Raw genomic sequence first — 23,990 nt, forward strand, 5'->3', positions numbered from 1 at the left:
CTTAACATTTATCGTCATCATCTTCATTAACAGTTAATTATTATTTTTACACCTCATTAACATAGTAGCAATAGGAACATCAGTATAATAATAATAATAATTATTGTTGTTGTTGTTAGTAGTAATTAGCATAACATAGAATTTAGTTATTTTTTTTAATTAAATTAATGAAAATAAAATATATATAATAAAAATGTATTAATAAAAACAAATGTATTAAACTAATTAGGCTAATTAATTAAATTCAACAAGTAAAAAATAATATTCATTTTTATTAATACAGTAATTGATTAACTAATTCATATTAAACTAACTAAATTAAATTAAATGAGACTTAAAAGAAAATAAGAGATGTTGAGAAAAAAAAACCTCACCGCACACAAGGTTAATTTACTAGCTCTTCCAGAGCTTTCAATCACATCACATGATCTTCATCAGCCCAGTTGTCATGGAACTGTGGACGTTAAAATTTCCATTTTTTTCTGAGCACTTTAAGGACTTCTTATGAGACTTCTTCTCATCTGCTGATGAAGATCGTGTGATACGATCGAAAGCTCCAGAACAGCTACTGAATGGACCCTGTGGACATATTGTTTTCTCAACTGCTGTTTCCCGAGTTCACGAATGAACTTTGAACCTCAAAATAAAAGAAAACAAATAAAAATTGTAATAAATAGAAAACAGTGTTACTGGTAATAGTAGTAATAGTACTGTGGTGCAAGAAGTACTCAGATCTTTTACTTAAGTAAAAGTACAAAAGTATTAGCCTCAAAATATACTGTACTCATTATACTCATAAGTGGCTCATTTCAGAATAGGTATATTGTAAAATTATTATGTAGTTGTAATTATTGATGCATTAATGTGGACATTTCTTTAATGTTGCAGCTGATAAAAGTGGGGCTATTTTTATTTTTTATTTTTTTTACTATATATAGGCTACTGCTGGGTAACTTGTGAATTTCACCAAGGGATCAATAAAGTCTTATCTTAACCTGTAATAATAAATCATAATTTATTTGTTGATTATATTTTGTATTATTAATCTGAATCTGAAAAGTAACTAAAGTTATCATATAAATGTAGTGCAGTAAAAAGTACAATATTTCCCTCTGAATTGTGGTATAAAGTCGCAGAAAATGGAAATACTCAGGTAAAGTAGAAAAAAGTACAAGTACTTTCCACCGCTGTAACAGTAGTAGTACAGGTAGTAGTAGCAGTAGAAGTGCAGTGGCAGGTAAAACTGTTTTTGCCAGCTCTGCACAAAGTAGCACTTCACCTGCTAAAGAATGAGGTTGTCTAATAAATGCTCTCAGCTACATAAACTGCAAATGGTGCCGAATGCATTTGTGCCAATAAAGGCGTAATGACTTGAAAGAAGTTATAAAATAGTCCCTCAGAAGCCTGGAAATATACGTGCCAAGCACAGGGAGGTAAAATGGTTTATATTGATTTATAGGAACATTAATGCACAAATGTTACATTAAATGTCCTCTCTTAAACTCTGTGAGACTCTGAGCTGCTCATATACCTCCCTGAAATCTTTGTTATATTTACTGTTGTTGTGCTATTGTCTGCAAAAGTTAACAGCATGTTTTCATTTCTGTAACTCTTCCTGATCTCCTCTCTGACCCCATGCTGACTCACTGTATGTCCATCAACTGAATACCCCCTCGGAGACTAATAAAGCTTTATGAAACAATTGAATAATCAGATCATGATGACATGACGGTGCGTAACTCACACCTGCGAGGGTTTACGGTAGTGTGTAAGCCTCCCTCACGCGGTGGCAGGTCAGCTCTTATTATGCAACTGTCTTCATGAGTCCTTCCTGTGTTGTAGGTCGTGGAGCTGCCTGAGCTGTCGAGCATAAGAGGATCAGATACATCGTTTGTAAGTATGGCCAATAAAGTATCAATGAAACTGTCACTTCATACCTTCATCACAGCTTTGGATCTGTGTTTCTGGGCTGAACTCAAGAACTCATGTAGACGATATATATCATAAATACACATATGTGCACAGTTTCTTGAGGGTTCTGGCCTTGTGCCGAATTTGTCATTAAGCCTGTGTATTGTCTTGCTGATAAGTGTTTTATAACTTCATAAGTTGTAACTGTTACAAGTAAAGGTCCTGCATTGAAAATGTTACTTAAGTAAAAGTATGTAAGTATTATCAGGAAAATGTACTTAAAGTATGAAAAGTAAAAGTACTTAAAAATGTCCCCTGTGACTGTTATACTGTTATATATGAGACAATTAGATTATTATTACTCATGCATTAATATAAAAGCAGGAATGTACTGTTGTAGCTGGTTGAGGTGGAGCTCATTTGAACTATTTTGGACATGACTCATTAGTTAATTAATTGATTGCTTTGTTCAACCAATAGTGCAAACATCAAAACTATTAAAAATAAATTAAAATAAGTAAAAGGAAAAGCAGCAAATCCTCACATTTGTGAAATGTTTTTGCATGAAAAACGAAAATAGTTGCCAGTTAATTTTCTGTCAATCAACTAATTGATTAATAGACTAATCGTTTCAGCTGTACTTGTATATACTGTTGGGCAGTTTAATTTACAACAAAACATCATGTTTTGTAAAAATCTTAATTTGTAAAATAACTAAAGCTGTCAAATAGTAGAAGTATAAAGTAGCATGAAAAGAAAAGATACCTCAGATTTATACTTAAGTACAGTACTTGAGTAAATGTACTTAGTTACATTCCACCACTGGTTATAAGCCTTTAATAAGAACAACTTTTGTGTTGTCTGGTGAAAATCCCTTTGAGTGGTTCGACCGTTACTTGGACCAAAATCCATTTATTACAAACTTGTAAAAATCTGCAGACTTGACAGCTAGTTGAGAGACCAGTGGGCATTTATTAATACATTACTAACATTTATAACTGAATTATTGAATTATTCAAACAGAAAGGTTAAACACCTGCCAGAGAGATTTTCACAACCCTATTAATAGTGTATAACTGATCTATAAAGTAAGTACAATATTTATTAACCAATCATTAAACAAGTAGTTACAATTTATAAACCGTTTACAAAGAAAGTGATACCAAATCGTTGTTTGATTATTAAAAGACTCTTTGACATCAAAAAGAGAGGGGTTAGAGCGCTTCTCAAGAATTCCCCAAAGACAGGAACTTGTGGGAAACCAGAGAATAAACAACACAAACGAATGATAATGGGCAGATGAGATAAGGAGGGTGGTTGTGTGCAGAAGAAGAGAAGCAGGCATAAACAGAAGATAGAGGAAGTGGAGAGATTTTCTTTTTATTTCAAAAACTCCCCTTTGTTGTCACTGCTCAACCACATGCATATATTTACATTAAACAACACCACATCACAAACTCAGCAAAAGAAAGACACGAATAAAAAGTCATAAATGAAACACCAACATATTGTCTTGAACGCAGAACTTGTTCAATGCAGCCCCTTCTCCTTAACAGCACCCCGATTGTTAGTCAGTTCAAAATAATGAAATTCCAGTCTATGCGGGTTGAAAGAAGTCCAATCAATATTGACTCCGGGTCAACTGACCCTTGACGTCTGATCTGTTCCCTCCTGTTAATCAGAGTAGTCTTTTCTTTGCGCTCTGCTTAGGCCCAGAAGTAAACAAGTGCAGTGAAATTAGCCATAGAGACCGTTGTATCATTCATCTAAAGGTGGAAACAGCCCGACTAGCCTGTAACTTTGTGCAAATACACGAGGAACTGTCTCTCTCTGTACGTGCAAAAGGAAAGCCCTCCCACACTAGCATCTATGTGTACCAAACCAAACAACTCAGACCACGCTGACGCCTTCAGGCCTGTTATATAGTGTAAGTGTGACTCTAATACAGAGTTTTCTTCCCACTGGTGTTAAATCCCACCAGCTCAGGAGTTGTGAAGGACAGAAAAAAAACCCTGAGACAGTCAGAAGAGGGGAAGACACACTCAAAGACATCAGCCCATTGTTCAGACAAGGTGTGGTTCTTGATCTCTCTATGCAGCACTGATAAGGTCCAGACACCTGCCTCCACCCTTTCAACAGAAATCTTTACATAGGTGCCCCATCAACAAGAGAAGAGAAGAGAAAAAGAGACAAACAGCAGAAGATTACAGTCATCAGCAGCAGTGGAAGAAGTATTCAGATCCTTTACTGAAGTAAAAGTACTCACTGTGAAAGTAAAAGTCCTGCATTCAAAACCTTACTTAAGTAAAAGTGTGTATTATCAGCAAAACATACTTAAAGTATCAAAAGTAAAAGTACTCATTCTGCAGTAAAATGTTCCCTGTCAGTGTTTTATTATCATATCTGATGTTTCTGGATTGATATTACTGCTGCATTCATGTGTATGTTGCATTTTACTGATGTAGATGTTTAAGGTTGAGCTGATTTGAATTGCTTTATATACTGCTGGGTAGTTTAATCTGCAGCAATGCATTATGGTCTATAAGATCATCATGTTTGTAGCGTTGCTGTCCTGTGAGAACCACGTGTCTCTAAAAAGTTTTCATGAGCTCAGAAAAACAGCCTGTTTTCAGCTCTGTGGCGATGCATTTTCCAGCTCATCCAGGGAGGGTTTAAATAGTTTATTTATCTTAAGAAGGAGGAGAATTTTCTCAAACCAGAAAGGAACTTAATCCTTCAGTTTATCACAAACATTCACGAGCACCACATTTGGAGATACATGGTTTCCACTGAACAGGAAGGGTATGAAAAACTGTCATCTGAAAAGTGACTGAAGCTGTCAGACACATGTAGTGGAGTAAAAAGTACAATATTTCCCTGTGAGATGTAGTGGAGTAGAAGTATAAAGTAGTATAAAATGTAATCTTTTCCAAAACAAAACTCTGAACACAACAGTGGATAAGACAATCATAACAAAGGACCTCTCAGAGTTTCTGTATCAGGGGCTTCAGGGTTAAAACCACTCATCTGATTGATCATGAATCACTTTATAACCTTGCAGAATATGTCTAAAAGCTTGTTTGGCAGCATCTCAAACAAGCTGTCAGTCTCACAGCTGTCCACTGCATTTATTACTGAGTCATCCTCCAGAGGAGAGAAGCCTTAATTTGAGCTCTCAGAAAGACAAAACTCCCCTACTGTGCATTCACAGCATCTCTTTGTTCATGCAAGCAACTATATTATAAACTTGTACAGTATATTTAATGATACAGCAATCACAGAGGTATTACAAAGACATTACCCACTCACCCCGTCACTCACTGAACAGCCACATTCAACCCAGTAAAAAGTAGATAAATGCAAGAAATTGTTCAACATTCTTGGAAATACACTTATTTGCTTGATCTTGCCGAGATATGAGATGATCGATACCACTCTCTTTTCATTTTGTAGAAGTCAGTTAGCTTAGCTTAGCATAAAGACTGGAAACAGGGGGAAACAGCTAGCTTGGCTCTCCCCGAAGATGCTGTAAGTTTTGTATGCATTAAACAAACAAGCTATAACATGTTAATTAGTGAGCTTTAGAGGTGCTGGTAGGCAGATTTTGTTACCTTTGGACAGAGCTGGTTAGCTCAGCTTTATGCTAAGCTAAGCCAACTGGACAGACACGAGAGTGGTATCTTCTCATCTAACTCTCGGCAAGAAAGTGAATACGTTTGTTTCACAAAATGTTGAACTATTCCTTTAAGAAAGACAACCTAAGAAAATAAAAGAAACATCTAACAAATATAGAATAAGGGAGTCAAATAATAATAATAATAATAATAATAGTGTGACAAAATGGTTTGACGTTGTGTGCTTGTCACACTGTTCTCCAATTGATGAAAGTATTAACACTAAAAATAGGCTAGTTAGTTCAGGGATGTGAGGGAATGATTTAATCAATTACATAATACCATTTCTTGCTGAATTCATCGGTGAAACTTCTTGAGGTGAACGTCATTTTTCTTAAATGACAAAAATACAGCATATATATATACATATACATATTTATATATAAATATATATATATTTATAGATGTGGCAACAATAAAATCAATTGCTATTAACAAGCATAGCATAGTATACAAAATTACAAGTAGTTTGGCTCCACAAAATAATACTGCTGCTCTAAACATACATTTTAAGTTTGTGAAAGAGGAAGATTGTGTTGCAGTATGATGGTACGTATTGCACAGTTGAGCTCACCTGTATCTGAACTGACAGAGAGTCTAACGTTTGTGAGATGCAAATGATTTACACGTCTGGTGTTGTATGTGTGGATGATTCAAAAGACATGCAGTCACATGTTTAAACCATCTCTCTCATTTAAACCCAAATAAAACACAGAATGACTAGTTTTAGCCCGAGTCAAGGAGATGCAGACAAAACAAGCAGGAGGCAGCCCTCTGCTGGCATAAAGCCATCTTGGTTTTCTCCTCTGTTTAGGTTTTTACGTCAGTGTGAGCTGGCTGATTGGCCGGTCGAGTTGTATAGGGGAGATCTCCTCATTCAACACACACACACACACACACACACACACACACACACACACTACTATTCCTTCTCCGTCCTCTTTTTCTCTGCTGTTCTTCCCTCTCGCTCCCTCCAACAGCTGCAGGACTCTCAGCATCTCCTGCACAGCTGACCCGGATACACTGACTGCTATGAAAAGAGCTGTTGTTGTCCACTGATGACCCCCTCCTGCAAGCACACACACACACACACACACACACACACACACATCACCACTTTACAGCAACAGACATGAGGCAGGAAACACAAGCACAGACCTGTGATGGCTGTTGGTGTCATCGTAATCCCCATTTTGACATTAATTTCTTTTAAATCCTGAGAGATTAAATGTGGATGAATGGCATGAAACTGTGTCCAAGCATTTGTTACACCGAGTCAACTGTAAAGCTATTCATAAGTGTCCAAGAATCTTAAATGTCTGTGTTAGCTTTCAAAAATACAGTTGCACTAGTTTTTCCGTACAGTTTTCCTGGTTTCTACCTCTTGTAAAATCCTAATTTTGGGTCAGAAATCTTTTCTTAGTATCATTTGCTATTGTTTGACCTAGTTGCATTATGTAATTGCGATTTGTACTGCCATGTCCCACATTTTGCTGCAGGAGAAGAAGACTGGTGCAGTCGATAAAACAAATTGTTTTTGAACCAGGGCTTCTGTTACAAATGAGGCCCAGCAGCAGTATTTTCTATTTTTTTTGCTCTCATCACAGACGCTTTCATCCAGATCCAAATGCACAGTGGATCCGTCTTGCCTTTCCGTCACACACCCACTGATCTTATTTTATTTCTTTAAAACAGAGCAGCATGAATGCACTGAAATGAAACCTAAAATTAGTTTTCTGTGGCAGCAGCAGGGGCTACTGTTTCCTCTGTTGTTTCATTTAATTATGGGTTACTGCTTCTATTTTCTTTAGACACATTTCTGAATGTACAGTAGCTGTTGTAATGCAGCTTGTCTTGTTTGTCTTAAACTGAATACTTTATAATCTGATAGCTCGCCCAAGTGCCGCAGCCTCAACTGGCATCTTTTCATTTGGACTTTCAGTCGATTTGGGTTCAGTCAGTTTATGCGCAGCAACAACAGGGGCACTTCAGGTTGGAAAGGATCCCATTCACAGCTCTTTAAAGGAAAGAAACAAAGGCAGCCACATCAAAACAAAAATGATGAACAGCATAAAAAAAAGAAAAGAAAAAAGCATCAAAATGAGAACAAGAAACGGGATGGAGACATCAGAAATGAGAGAAAACCAGGGCAGAGACTTCACAGAAAAAGGAGTGGGTGAAAGGCGTAAAAAGAGGACACAGACAGAAAGGGAATAGAGTGAGATGCGGGGAGGAGAGAGATGGTGAGGAAAAGGAGAGCAAGAGTGGGAAGAGACAACAACGGGGGCTGCAGAACGAGGGCACAGACGGGCAGAGAGGGACAATGAGCTCAGCTGTTGTTGCTGCTGGAGTCAGACAGGTTCACCTGATGACACATCTTTCAGTCTGACTCACCCCGACTCTCTAATCTCCCTCTTAAAGACCTGCATGGACCAGCAGACAACACAGAGGGGAAAGACAACACACGCCGCAGTGGCATTACATGATTTTTCAAGCCAGTTTCAGGCTTTAATTAAATATCAAATAATGACCTGTTTTATTGTCCACTGCTGACCTGATGCAAGTCCCTAATGACACATTTAAACAGGCTGACTGTTTGTGTTTTAACTGTCTTTCTTTTAACATCTAACTCTCTCCGTAAGTACATTTACTCAAGTACTGCACTTAGGTAGTCATTTGAGGTACTTGTACTCAGTGGTGGAAGAAGTATTCAAATCATTTACTTGAGTAAAAGTAGTGATACCACACTATAGAAATACTCGATTACAAGTGAAAGTCCTGAATTCAAAATTTCACTTCAGTAAAAGTACGAAAGTATTATCAGCCAAATGTGCTCAAAGTATCAAAAGTATTCGTTTGTCAGAATGGGTCCTGTCAGTGTTATATTATTATATTACTGGACCATTATTATTGATGCATTAACATGTAAATAGTACTTTAACGTTATACAATATACTACATAATTAAAATGCCACATACACATTAATGTACCAGCAATAATAATATAATATATAATAATATAACACGCACAGGGGCCAATTTTCTGCATTGAATACTTTGACTTTTTATACTGCATTTTGCTAATAATACTTCAATAATTGTGTTAAAGTAACATTTTAAAAGGACTTTTACTTGTAATGGAGTATTTTCACAATGTGGTAGTGCTATTTTTACTTAAGCAAAGGATCTGAGTGCTTCCTCCACCGCTGGTTAAGAGTTTCAATGTCTCATGATGGTACAGATCCTTGATGTGGCCACAATTCTGGTTGAAACACTGAATACTTGCATTTCTCATGAAAACAGTCATATGGAAATGATATGTGTTTCATGTGCCAGCCATGATCTGCACCACTGTCACAGTTTTATCCGTTTTCAAGCGCACATCTGTGAATGATTTAGTACTAGATGCAAGGCTGGCTGTTTCTGTTTGAATGAATGAAGGGCCTTTTTTATATGGCCTAATGTTGTTCTGCATACACATGGTAATACTGCTCTCTAGTGGACCATTTAAGTCAATGTATCATATTTTATAGGCTTATTATAAGATTTGTATGTAAAATCTTGAAATTCAAAGTAACTTGTAGCTATAGAAGTCAAATGAATGTAGTCACAGGAGTAAAAAGTACAATATTTGCCTCTGAAGTGTAGCCAAGTAGCACAAAATGGAAATACAAGAACCTCAAAATGCAAGTACAGTACATGAGTCACATTCAGCTAATGTTGATACCGACTCAGTGACAAAAAAGGGAATCACTCATGAATACATTTTAAACAAATTTCATTAATTTATTATTTATTAATATTGTACTTTTTACTCCACTACATTTATTTTAAAACTTAAGTTACGAGTTACTAAGCTACCCAGCAGTATACAAAGTAATTAAAATTAGCTCCACCTTTACCAGCTGCAACATTAAAGTGATACTTACACATTAATGCATCACTAATTATTATACAATTATATAATATTACTGTGAAATTAGTCATTCTGCATAATGAGTACTTTTACTTTTGGTACTTTAAGTATATTTTGATGCTAATACTTTTGTACTTTTACTGAAGTAACATTCTGAATGCATGACTTGTAACAGAGTCTTTGTACTATGGTATTACTACTTTTACTTAAGTAAAAGATGCATGATGATGGCTGCCAGGATCGTTGGAGAATACCTCAATCCTGTCAGGAAGGTTTTTGAGCACAGTACATGTACTCTGTTGCTGTAGCGCCACCTAAAGGCCACATCACACTCTGCAGCTAAATTGGTTGAAACTGGCCGATGATGTCAAGAGTGATGGCGGTTCAGGTCACGCCTAAACAAAATGGTGACCAATTATAAGAACATGGCATGCTTGTGACTTTTTTCCTGTTTCTTATATAAAAATATTTGGTGACATTTGGATGAGACTTGGAGGACGAAAGAAAAAAAAAAGGTTTTATTAGAAAATAAAAATTAACAATGGCGGCCCGCCTGTTGTTTGGGAGTGGGCGTGGCCCGTGACGTTCTTATTAAAATAACGCGCTAACTGACAAATAAAGAAACAAACCAACATGACGGACTGAAAACAACAACCTCAAAGCAACCCGAAACAAAAATGATTGAAGAGTTTGAAGAAGTGCCGATGTGAGATTTAATAGCTGAGTCATCCATCGTTAGTGGCCACCTGTTCCTAGCAGGAGGGAGAGTGTGCCAAACAGGTAACATAACTTGTTAACTAAATTGCTAGCTAACTGTTGCTAGCTTAATATGTTTACACTGCCCAGACACTATTTTGGTGCCGTCTCCTTCACTAAATGGGGTTTATCTTTCACATTATGTCAGTTATGACTCCTTAAAGGCAATTTGAAAGTTACCGCTGAGCACAATTGATGGTGGCAAGTGTGTTTTTATTTGTCAAAGAGAAGTGTACTCCTTTGTTTTTTAACCTTTCAGATGTGCTTATGTAAAATGTACCTTTACAGCAGACTATTTTGTTTGATTAGGCTTTTCACAACACTACATTTAATTCATTCATTCATTGCATTGTGTAATATGGGTATTGTTGGGATGGTGGGGAATGCAACTCTTGCACCACCTAAACCTTTTAATTAATATCAGTGACTTTAACTGTGCTCTGCAGCCATTTTGCTTATTTACCTGTATTGGCACAAGTAGGCTGGAACTTTATAACCAAAAACTGCATTTATATATTGTAACAAGAATATGATGTTTTGATGTTGGTAATAATAATAATATATGTGAGACATGGCCGTAACTACCATTAAAGGCACTGGGGTAGAGCTGCAACGAGTAGTTTATCAATCGATTAGTCGAAAATGTAAACATTTGATGGTTCCAGCTTCTCAAATGTGAGAATTTGCTGCTTTTCCATCTCTTATCTTGGACATCTTTTGTTTTTGGACTGTTGGTCGTACAAAACAAGACATTTAAACATGTCACCTTGGGCTCTAGGAAATTGTGATGTGCATTTCTCACTGTTTTCTGATGTTTTACCAACCAAACAATCACTTGATTAATCATGATAATCGGCATAATAATAAATTATGAAAGTAATGGTTAGTAGCACTGAGGTAATGTCCTCGTATTTTTCCTGGAATTTGCGGCTTTCAACAACCTTTTGGTAGTTTACATTTTACAATTGAAAACTAACACTTGGTGGATATTATATAGGTTGATATATAGGAGTATTCTTAGACTCATTATATTTAAATTTGACCATTTTTAGTATAATAAACAAAGTAGGCATTTTTCTCCACCAGAGAAAGGACTTTCATGTCTGGAAATAAGATTTACAGATTATATTATTGAACAGTTAACTGAATATAAAATTGGCTTTATATCTGGAAAATTCAGTAGATGGTGGTAGCTCATATTCAGAAAGGCTTTATAAAGCTGAGATGTTGTGCAGGATTTTGCTGCAATGCTCACATTATAAGTTGCACCTGATGTTTCTCACAGCACTTCCCAGCAGAGGGCACTAGATACATGTGATTATGTTGTATTGTGTGCCAGTTTAGTTTTGGACCTAAGGTGTATTGGCAATGTGCTAAATGATTTCTTTAGAAGCACTGTGCTTGGCAACAGTAGTGAAACTCAGTAAATTGACTGTCCCAAATTAAGTGTAGGCCTATTATTACCAGCTGCACTGCTTTTATCAACACTGACGAGCTGGTTGTTCATATATTACAGTTGGGATAAGACATGAACCAGAGTAGAGGCCACATACAGTGTATACATTCCCACAAATCCTGGAAAATGATTGACCAGTATGTCTGGTATGCTAATGCAGTGGAACCAAACTATGGTCCAGGGACCCTCTGGGGCCTTTGAGGGAAGTCAGGAGGACTCCCAGCAACATGATAAATAATTTATTCTCATAATGATTAACAAGAATTTATCCTTATTGGAAAACGTATTGAGAAACAGTGATTTGAATCATATGTTCATCTGCATTATCATCTCTCTATCTGTAGTGTGAACTATTTTATAATTTCACACGCGGTGGTCCTTACTAGAGCTCAAACAATTAGTTGGTTAATTGATTAAGAAAAGTGTTTTTTGTTTTTTTTACATTTAGATTTTTGTACAGATGAAAGAAATAAGATAATTACATGTAAATTACTGAGCTTTAGAGGGGCTGGTAGATGCTGTAGTGTTTGCTGCACAGATATGAGAGTGGTATTGATCTTCTCATCTAATTCTCAGCAGGAAAGCATATAGACTTATTTCCCAAAATGTCGAATGAATCCTTTAAGTCAACTGTCTAGCCAAAATGGCCCAAATTAGTTGATTCTAACTTCTCAAATGTGAGAATTTGCAGCTTTTTTCTATTTCAAGTCATTGTAAATTGAATAGTTTGGGGTTTTGGACTGTTGGTCAGGTAAAATAGACAATGTGAATTTGTCTCCTTGGGAAACTGATGGACACTTTTCACTATTTTGTGGCATTTTATAGATTTACCAAGATTAATTGACAAAATAATAAATTATGAAAATCATCGTTTGTTGTTTTTCGGGTGATCTGTGACTTGTGAAAAAACTGAGGAGGTCGTCGACTTGCTTTTCTCCTACATCTACCAGTAAATAGTTTAATTGTATCATGGCTAAGGTTTCTACATGTCCTCCCTCCTGGCTACTTGTATGTTTGTGTGTTGGCCAACCTGTCTGTCTTTGACCATCATGCCTTGGGGGGTGTGGGGTCAAACCTGTTAACCTCTCCATTGAAGAACACATCATCGAGGTGGGGGGGGGGTGTTCACTACACCTTTAGGCAAACAGACAGACACCCTGATCCCACAGGCAGAACGTAGCTTTCAGCACCGAGCAAACATTTGATCCGACAGCGGATCAGCCCGCTAACCCTCACTCCCCATTAGCCCGGCGTGTTTCACTCCATTGCTTGTTTTTTTAACGGTGTACAGATTGAATAGATGAATAGATAGAGCTGATGGCAACATGGAGAAAAGATTTATCTCCTGAAAGATGCCATATATACACAGCCACAACACCAAGCAGCTTCAAAAGAGACACTCATGGTGGCGACTTCAGTGTAGAAACTGAGACATTAGCTGTGTATTTAGAGTGTGATGGGATTTATAGGACCAGAAAGTGAAGCCTTTCAACCTCGTTTTGGGGATTTTGGGACAACTTGTTTGTTGTTGGAGAGCAGCTTGTGGTGTTAACCCATGACCCTTCTGCCCTCTGACCTATGGGACGACAGCTCCATCCACGCGTCAGGGAGAAGGGCTGTCACAACGGAAACATCCAGAACACGGGCAGGGCTGACGGGGAGGCAGGAACAATTGGGGGCTGGTGTGGCTAACGCAGGATCAAAAACGCAGCGCTAGTTAAGAGTGTCAGGCTACCGGATGCATAATCTGTCTGCAGGAAAAGTGTGAATAGTTGCCACAAGCTGGAGAGGAGAGTCGGGATTAAGAGCTCAGCTTTGTTAAAGGTTTCCTGGAGCAAGTGATGTGTGCATTGAGTGGTTTAAAAGACTAATTAAGCTTGTTTTAATTAATTTAATTAAACTGTTTCCAGCTTCTCAAATGTGAGGATTTGCTGCTTTTTCTCTTTTTCATATTTTTTAAAACCAAAAATCTTTGGGTTTTGGACTGTTGGTCAGACAAAATAATATATTTGAAGACGTCACCTTGGCCTCTAGGAAACTGGGATGCACATTTTTCACTGATGCTTTATAGACCAAGCAATCAGTCGTGGAAATAATCATTAGTTGTGGCATTAGTATATTCTAAGAAATGTCCCAGAGCCCAAAGTAACATCTTCTCATCAATTGTTTAGTCCGATCAGTCCAAATCGATCAGTTCACAAGGATATAAGGTAAAACCAGCTAGCTATAAAAAGGTGCCTTGGATTGAATATTTACTTTTCATGCAATTAATGATTATTTTCATGATTTATCTGATTATTTTTACAATTAATCGAGTCATTGTTTATCTATAAAATCCCAAAGATATTCAGTTAACAGTGATGCAAAATCGAGAAACGCAGACGATCTTCACATTTGAGATCCTGCAACCTGCAAATGTTTGGCATTTTTGCTTGATAAATGACAGTTGTTTAAATTAATTGATGATGAAATGAATGATGTAATTGTAGTGAGAACAGCAGAGGGGTGAATGTCCCCCTTTATTCACCAACACACACCTGCATAGTCTGCTCAGATCTCTGGACCGAACTGACCTCGACCCCCTCTCAAGCAGTAAAGGTGCCAATATGGATACTTACCTGACAAGATCAGAGCTTTCTACCTCAGAGGAAAGGCATGTCTTGTCATGCTAATTGAGCAACAGCAAAATTTAAAGACAATAAACTGACTCTCTAGATTAGAAAGGAGGAGAGACAGGTAACATATTCTCCTCCCTTATCGCTCACACACACATGCAAACAAACAACTCTTTCTTTTCTCACTCCCTGATGTGATCTTAGATAAGGTTTAAAGGAAAGTACATCCAGAGGTGAAAGCAACTGTGATATTCTTGCTTTGTAACCCAAGTCTGAATTAATGTGAATTAGCTATATAACCAATCAGTAATCCAGCTAACATTAATCAGCACGTTTCCTTGAGGTTTAACCCAAATTTTGTAGGACATTAAATGAGCAAGTTATGAATTCAGGGAATTAGCCTCGTGTTCACCAGGTCACAACACAGCCACCTAATGACCAACAGACAGAAGTCTCTGCAACCATCGGCATTATTAAACGGTATAATATTGTAGGTGTTATACTGTATTAAAGCAAACTGTATTGTATAACCTTATGCCACTTATTAATAGTGTTAAGAATGTGTGTTATGAACTCAACGGTTATTTTATTTTACCTTTTTATTCTCCTAATACGTATTTCTTTAAGTTTTCTTTTCCTCGCCTAAAGTCCGTTCACAATTAATCTTTTTCCAAGCAAGTCTTTAATGCCTCAGTGGTAAACTGAAGAGTTGTTTCTTTTGACTTTTATCTTTTGTAACTTTACCACTAAGCCTCTGTTATTTTTCCTTTTTTGAAGTGTTTCAAGCCTAGAAGTTGAAGAAGTTAGCGTAGCCAGAGATATTTTATTCGACAAGCCACGACATCACACTCTACAGAAGACGCTGGAAGCCAGCCAACTTGAAAGTAAAGCTTTTCTGAAAGAAACCTGGAGAACGTCTGTGTTCTAACACAACAAAGGTTAGAACCGAAGAAACTCTGAATCCTGCATCTCCCAGAGAACTGAGCCAGCAGCGACTTGGACCGGACCTTCGCCATCGGCCCCAAAACGAGACCGCCAGACCGGCCAAGAGACCTCATCAGCTCGGTGACCGACTGCCTTCACGAAGTCACCTGGGAGCGTTGTTATTTTCTTTATACCTTATTAATCCTTCATTTATTCAGTTATTTAGTTATAAATAAATGTCCCTATTTAATCAGTAAGAAGTTGTCTGTGTGTTTTCTTTGAAGCAGAAGACAAGGTCAATCTTTCGAAAGGAATTCAGTCCTTCTTAAAGACTGATAAACTTATTGATCTGGGTTTAATTAATTCAATTAATTAACTTAATTAATTTCAATTTGCCTGATTATATTGGGTGGTGTCCCAACCGGTGAATTAAAGTGTAATTATTTTATTTAAAGTAGCTGCTTCTCTTACATAATCACTTGGTCAACTATGTATCTGAGCAAAGATCAAATCTAAAACACAGGTTTTTTACAGGGGAAAAAATTTATGAAATCATTCACAATACATGTAAATTTAGTCATTTGTCATAAAAAATGGTGTCTAGGATGGATTATTTTACTTAGGCTAAACCTTTTGCAAACTTAAACTATCCTAAGTTCAAGACACGAGATGATTCTTTTGCCTTTTTATACTGCTGGAGTGCCGCGTTTTTCCTGGTTTTGTTTTGGGGAAACATTGTAGGTTTAATGTTTCTTTTGAGAATATAGAACGATGTCTTACAGTTTGGAAAGAATGTTTAAGCCAAAGCTCAAGCTGCTTAAAGGGAAACTTCATGAGCACATTGGGGTTCAAAGTGGTCAAGGATCCTGCTTTTACATTGGCTGTTTATTTTATCTGGAACTCTGCATCCATTTTTTGCCATCCAGATTTTGATGGCTCACTGAATTTGTCACTGTTTTGCTGATAACCACCTTCTAGTGAGGTTGTAAGGTCCACATTTGTCATGTATTTTTCAGGTGACAGGTTTCCCATCTACCTTGCTGACGGGCCCAAACGTCTCTGTCCATCGCCTGAAAAACTGATGAGGAAGGTTTTATTCCTGTGAACCCTTCAGGCTGTGGGAGGAGAATGTGGAGGTGGGTGACCACAAACATCCATGTGCCAGCACGGTGTCACATGTATCACACAGGGTCACATTGTCTTCAAAGCCTGTCGCCTCCAACATGTGATACAACTCAGACCTAAAAAAAACGGCAGACATCTTGCATTCCTGAGCCCATTCCACAAAGTACAATAACTTCCTTGAATTCTTCGACCCTCGACGGCGGAGCCAGGGCACATCCTGTTGTCCTCGCAGCACTTCCTGCTCATGCAGCTCAATCAGTCTCCCCGTTGCCATGGCCACTGGAAAACCCTGTACTTATGCTTAATAGGCACGCTAGCAGGTAATACTTAGATGATCATGGAGCGAAGAGTAAAGAGAACTGGCAGGAGTCTCTCAGTCAATTTATGTTTGCATCAGTTTGCAGTTGGGTTGTAATCTGTGTAACTTCTAAACCTCCATCTACAGTATAAGTACGGTGCATATCTGCATGATAATTTCAGTCTTGGTTAATGTGAGTCGGAGCACTAATAGTGGTTCTGGTTGTTTTTTAACCCATTACTTTTTACAAATTTTACTGTTAAAATCATCTTATTCCACACTGTCTGAAAGTATAACATACATATTCTTTATCAGCTTGTTCCTTCTCTTCATTGAAGCTATATGATGTTAGACTCAGTTAAATATTCAAACACAAGGCACCGTGTTTTTATGGCTACACCAACACATTAAATGGAAATATTCTAGATGTCGTCATACATCATTTTATATATGTTTCCCCAAAATTCAGTCCGAGATATATATCGAGATATCTTTGGAAACTTTGTGGTCACGGATCAGTGGGGTTTAAGAGGATAAACTGTCCAGTCATTATTGTGTGTCATATTGTTAAAATTTTGTTATACTCAACTTGAATATCATTTTACTCTTTATTCTCTCCACGTCTGTCTTTCTGTGTTGATTTTAAAATTTGGAGCGCACATTTAAAGTGAGGTGCAGACCAGTGGAGACATAAGCAATGCCACTGAAATAAGTTTGGGTTAGGTTTAGGCAATAAAAGCACTTTGGTTAAGGTTAGGGAAGGATCGTGGTTTTGGTTATATGTTTATGAACCCGTCATGTCTCAAGTCACTGTGGTGATGAACTTTCCCTAACCTAACCTTAACCAAGTGCTGCCAGTGCCTAAATATAACCATAAAAAGTTTGATAATGCTGTAGTTACTACAAGTGGATATTATATTGCAAGATCGGATATTTTGTTGTCAATGAACATTTTACTGATACCCTCAGTATCAACATTTTTGTGACTTGCCAAATATGTTCATTAACAACATTTCCTAAGAAAACATAGTCAGGTAGTAGTTTATCTCAAAATGTATTTGCTGTTGCATATTAGTTTATTATTATTAGTACATAAACGTAATTTATAGGAGACGGTTGTTTGCGTCAATACAGGGAAATAGAAAAGTGGAATATCTCCATGTTTTGTTGTGTGACATAAGTCTCTGGTGTGTGTTCCTGTTTAGTATTTGGGGAAATAAGTTGTGCAGCCTGATTTTCAAAATGTTTATGTGTGTGTGTGTGTATCTGTGGACTGCACAGTGTTTGGTTGTGATATGAACAATGCAAGCAGAAGTGTGCATCATCCAAGAAAATCTTGTTGTGGTGCTTGCATTGAACTCAGAAGACAAAAAATACAATAGTATGCCTGACAAATTTGACTAAATATTGCATGCCTGCAATAACACTGAGACATTTTCACCTAAACAGCCTTAATCAGGGCTGTTGCTCACTATGATGAAACCTGTAATAGCTGTACACTGTATATATAACTGTTGGATGAGTGCTACATTAAGTTTGGTTTGTTTCATAACCACATTCTTGCTGCCAACCCGGCGTTCATTTGTCAGCTTCCAGCACAGCAGTCCTGGCCAAACTTTCATCCTTCTTTGTCTGAGAGAGAAAGAAGGGTATAACAAGCAGGCTCTCCTGGGTATATACTAACCCTGGAGGGATGCATTCAGTTCTGGTGTCTGCACTGCTGTGTATTTGCAAGAGTCCATAAGCCAGAGGAAATCGGACTGGCAACAGGCCCGTTTAAAGGGATGTTTAGGAGGTCAAAGGATTTGTCCAATTTGATATTGCTTTATACAAGAATTTGTGTTTTTCATATTATTCAGATGATTTTTTTTTTTGTGGCTTATTTTTTAACCATCACTCCACGTGAACCCCACCTGCAAATATCCTGTCACTTAACGCTGGCTTTGAAAGCAGAGACGGGATGTTACAAGCCCTCATACCCTGATGGGATGAGGATGAGCTGCCATTTGAAATGGACTGAGATAGCAGACGGAGGTGGTGGTCCATGACATCATGCGTCAGGAAGGTAATACCGCCTTGCCTCTGGCAGAGGTCGGCCATTTGGTGCATCAGCACAGGAATGTTCAGAATCTGTTTAGGTCTGTTTTATCAACCGGACAGCTGGGATTGGACCTGCTTGGATGGAGGAATTAACCTTTCCTTTTGACAGTGCATTTGTATTTTTCTTCCCCTAGTTTTTCCCTAATCACCCAGTTAATTGTTATGTTATCACAACACTACTGACATAGGAGTCAAACAGATTTTGACATTTGGCGGAGAAAGCTGTAACGTTAAGGCGACGATGAGGGTATTCGTGACTGTACACTTTTCCTCATGATTCATCCCGTATCTTGTCATGCTGAGGAGTTTTCACGCCTTTTTGGATTAGCCATATCAGATGGCATACCGGATGCATGCCTCTCAATGAGAGCGTATTTACACTCTGATATTCTTGAGATCAGGTTGTTATCTGAAATGCCCCTACACAACCGATCCCAAACACACACAAACAGGAATATATGGACATTCTGTTTTTGTCCAATATGACTTTTTTAGGGTCTCAGGTACCAAATATTTTAATAAACTTTATCCTCTCATGATGTATCAGTATCAAATTCTCCTCTCGTTTCAAAGTTATGGAGGTAGACAATCATTGGAAGTGATCTCTTATCTTATATGGTGCTGAAATCTCTTTGACATTCCCAATCATATTGACTGTGACTGAGTCCAGGGCCAGTATGTATGAAGAGTAAAATTTTGGTCTTACATGTGACTAAGTCAAAATCCTAAGACTGACATTATTTTACTCTTATTGTTAGAGTTAAGAATAAGTACCATGCATAAACATGCCAAAGTGTTTAGGTCTCAGCTCCCCAATTGACTGTATAGCATTTTTAGAGTTTGGAGGGTTTTTTTACCCTATTATACAGAATGTTTATCTGCTCCATCATAAGCTGCTGTTGTTAGCATGCCCAGCTAACTAACTTACTGCCTACAGTAGCAAGTGAGCATTATTTCCAATGCCAAGGAGTAGTACATCATTAAGTTTGTTGGGTACAAGGGTATGTTTAAAAAGAAAAGCCCTGTTTATGACTAACACGTCTGCTGTTAGCATGTTCCCCCTGTGTGGAAGCTGATCCTGGATGCTATCAGAGTTTAGGCTAATATTAGCAGCTCTGTCCTGCTGTTTGTTGGATTTGAGAAGTTTACACTCTGGCAACTCCAGCCAACCTTACGCTCAAGATAGCGTCACGTTAACCACCAAATCGTTAAATCTCATCCTAGAAGCCTTTTGTCTTGTGAAAGTGAAAACATACTATTTGAAAAATATAGTATGTAAGCTAAGCATCCAGACAGGTTCATATAAGAATGACATAACAGTCGGACCTTACATTTTTCCTTATCGATCTTAGAATACTACACATCAGTTATGTACAGGAGCCATCAAGTACATATTTAAGACTCCTTATACAAGATTCCCGTTTTTTAAAACAAGTCAGGAAAAGTCAGCCAGAGATGGCATTTTCACCCAACTTACGGAGCTAATGTTAGCTTACTTAGCTGGCTAGCAAAAGCTGGTAACATCTGCCAACAACAACATGTCAGTGGCAAAATCGACAGTTGCCAGCTACAAATGAGAGGCTGCTTTTGGTACCTCTATCTGAAATCAAGAACCCATTGTTTAAAAAATTACGGAAAGCTTGACAGGTGTAGCAACAGTAACCAAGGGGGCGGGGCTTTGCAAATGGTCAGTTATCTGAGAGTTTCAGAGGTCTCCTAAGTCAGTTAAGGGTAACCAGCAGAGGCAGCGGCTACACACTTTCCATATTCTGGAAATGTATGATGATAGTATAATGAAAAAAAGATACAAGGTCTGTCCCAATGCCTACACTACCTACACAACATGAAAAGTTCATGACATGATGGATTCAGCATGAACACAATCAAATGTTGACCAAATGTTCACATAAACATATTTATATCAATTATAAAATGTACAGTACATAAAATATCCGCTTATTTGTGAAATACAAGAATTCTGGTGAGTTTAAAAGATGCTTCAGTGTATTGAAGAATACTATAAATACAGTTGATACAATGAATCATGAATTCATTGCTGGCCTGCTATTGGCTAATTCAGTTTTTGAGGGAGAGCTTTTTGGGCAGACATAATTGTAGTCCCTTATTGTCAAACACTTGAGTCACTTTGCTAAAAGTTACTTTTATCTTCACTATACAGAGCTTCTGAGTCCTACTTTTTACTAAGAATTTTTTGACTCATAAGTCAAAGTGTAGGATTCTTACAACCATTTCTTAAGTTTTATACTTACAGGCCCTGATGGAAGACATTTCTGGCACACATCCATTGTAGTTACAAGTATTATTTCCTTTACACACCTTTTTTAGTTTCAGCAATTAGACATGGAGCCAAGCGGCTGTAAAATTAGATGGTATTATGTCAGAGGAACACAACGATTTGAACACCAGGTTCCAGTCTGATTAGCTTATGTGCTCCACTCTGAACTGAACTGAGCGATACCGTTTATTGGCTCTGACATGATCAGTGAAATCCTCTTTAAGCTTCTTCCCTTCAGCTCTGCACGCTCATCAAATGTCACTCAAATATGTTATGATCTTCTAACTGCTTTCCCCAACAGGGCAGCATGTAAGGAATGCTGCTTAATGTTACCGGCTGTCAGTCCGCGAGCCTCTCTGTAACAGTGAGAATATGTTAAACCCTGTGATGTCATGGCGTGAGAGTCGGTAAAGAAAAACTGCCGGCATGCGATGTTATTAATAGAGCGACGTGTGTGTGTGTGTGTGTCTGCAGCTTGTGGAGCAGACATTGCATGGAACAGATTTGTCCCATCAGAGTTCCCAAAGGTATCTTATTAGAGGTGCAGATGTATGTAGAGATCAATGCAGATTAATGCATTCAGTGAGATGTAAGTGGTTGTTTTAACATTTAACCCTTGTGCTGACTTTGTTTCATTGTTTTGTTGCTTGTTTTTGTGTCCAAAAATGGCCAGTTTGCTTTTAAATGGCCCTAAACTATAGTTAAGTTGAGATTCAAAGTTCGTTCAAAGACTTTGGAAACAGTGGTTAACAAAATAATCTCACCACCAGGTCCCTTTAGTACCTGTTCTGGAGCTTTAAGTCATATCACACAATCTTCATCAGCAAATTTTTTATTATTACTTGAGAATATTTTGTCAGCTGCTGTTTCCAAAGTCAAGAATGAATCTTTGAATCTCAACTGTTAAGCCGTCATGGACGAGAGGTCCTTAAAGTGCTCTGAAAAATTGGACATTTGAACGTCTGCAGTTCCATGACAACTGAGCAAACTCTATCTTCTCATGAAGATCATGTGATGTGATATGATTGAAAGCTCCATAACCGCTATTAAGTGGACCTTGTGGTGAGATTTCTTTTGACAAGTTGAATTGTCAACAATTTCTGCAATGCCGCTTCACCAGCCTCATTCCCAATCATGACTACACGTTCTACACTTATGGTCTATAGATATCTTTTACCTGAAACGGCACCATTCGCTTTTTAGTAAAAGAACCACAATTTGTGTGTATGTGTGTGATACTTTCATGCAAGATGACCTTAATACATTTATATCCTTTGATCTAAAACACAACAGATGTATAAACCTTGAATAAAACATTGATATTAAACCTGCATTAATTAATTTTGTTTTGGCCACACAATACTGACATTTTATCACCTTATTGAGTTGTTTTGGCTAACTTGTGGCTAAACAATTGCTTATTTACATATCCAGCAGATACAAAGCAACATTATCATTTTGTTGCTTTCAACGTGACGGATGTAAGTCCAATATTCACTCTCATTTTAGCTGTTCTTTTGGTCTCCGGGAGATTTCTGGTTCTTTAGCTGCTAAATGCTCCACTGTGTTCACCAGCTAGTCGCTAACTGTGTCTGTCTGCAGTATGGCGCTGAGTAGGTAGTGTACAGTGGGTTTGTTAGAGTTTTTTCACTGAAAACACGAGTTCAAGCATAAAACCAAAACAATGAGCTGAAAGAGGTTAAAACACTCTGCAGAGCTGAGGGGAACTGCAGAGTCAGGTGATAAATCTCTGCGGGTCAGTCATTAAAATTACATATATTTGGTAGTGCGTGTATCATGAAATATATAACCATTAATAATTACCAGAATTGAAATGCAAGGCATTCTGTTATCTAAAACTTAGTAATAAACACTAATCAACACTCATTTTAACAGTTACATTCAGATGTATTTAGTGCTATGAGTAGGATTAGGGTTTTAGCATTTGATCAAATCTAAAATCCAGAATTGAATCTTTGTTACGTCTCGAAGCACTCATCAAATCGATTTTATGTTTAGCTTTCAACAGTTTGAAGCAACACAAGTTGTAAAAAAACAAACAAATAAAAACTATTTGGGAACTAAAGAACTAAAACTCAAGTTGTAGCAGATAGATTACCTATTAGCTATTTAGCCAAATGACTACCTGCATGTTTTGCACTTCAGCATTTGCTAATAGAAATAAATAGACTCAGAGCTTTATGCTTCTGTATTTTACCGAAATTGGTACCTAATTCCAAATGTAACTGGCTACCATTACCCACCTGTGGTTAAAAGCTACATTTTGAAGAAGTTGTGATTGTGTCCTCACCTAACATAATTGTTTTCTCCTTTCTATCAACACTGTGTCAGATTAGTTTATAAAATCACCCTCCTTTTTCCTCCTCTAGAGGTGCTCATGAATGTTTACTGTAAAGCAAACTGACAGGTAAACTGGGGCATAGGTAGAGTGCCTGCTGTGGCATGCAATACTGTACATGCGGTGTTGCAGTGACATGTGGTGATAATGCAGTGATTCTTTATTATTATCATAGTCTAACCTTCCTGGGAAAATTGCTCAGGTCCAAAACATTTAGGATAAACATACATTTCAACTGAAATCTGTGTTGGATGCACCACCAAGTCTACATTTTTGCTTTGAGGTTGATTTTAATCGATTAACTAATTGTTGAAACTCACTCGAATTTGAGCACTATAGATTAAAGACTTGACTTGGCATCTTTGAGTTGGACTACATTAGATTAAAACGTTGAGGACTGGGACTGAATTTGTACTGAAGCTTTAGTGACTCAGCTACAAGATTTAGAGGGAGTGTTTTGTTGTATAAATCTTTTCGTCCATAGCAACATTTTTTTTCTCGCAACTCGAATCCTAATGAGAAATACAGTAGCAGTCAGATCAAAGTCGGTATAACCTCAA

At 37.5% G+C, this 23,990-nt stretch overlaps 1 long non-coding RNA gene across 2 annotated transcripts in view; it reads left to right on the forward strand.

Annotated features, from left to right (window-relative positions):
• The first annotated feature begins 9,947 nt into the window (after positions 1-9,947).
• LOC122865018 overlaps positions 9,948-23,990 on the forward strand; it is a 60,854-nt gene continuing 46,811 nt past the window's right edge. The window contains exons 1-2 of one of the 2 annotated variants that reach the window (XR_006375368.1): positions 9,948-10,281; positions 16,269-17,269. This is a non-coding gene — a long non-coding RNA (uncharacterized LOC122865018). Of the gene's footprint in view, positions 10,282-16,268; positions 17,270-23,990 lie in introns of those variants that run through there. The other variant, XR_006375369.1, reaches the window with a different exon arrangement.

The sequence above is a fragment of the Siniperca chuatsi genome, linkage group LG17, assembly GCF_020085105.1.
Source record: "Siniperca chuatsi isolate FFG_IHB_CAS linkage group LG17, ASM2008510v1, whole genome shotgun sequence".
Taxonomy (NCBI): domain Eukaryota; kingdom Metazoa; phylum Chordata; class Actinopteri; order Centrarchiformes; family Sinipercidae; genus Siniperca; species Siniperca chuatsi.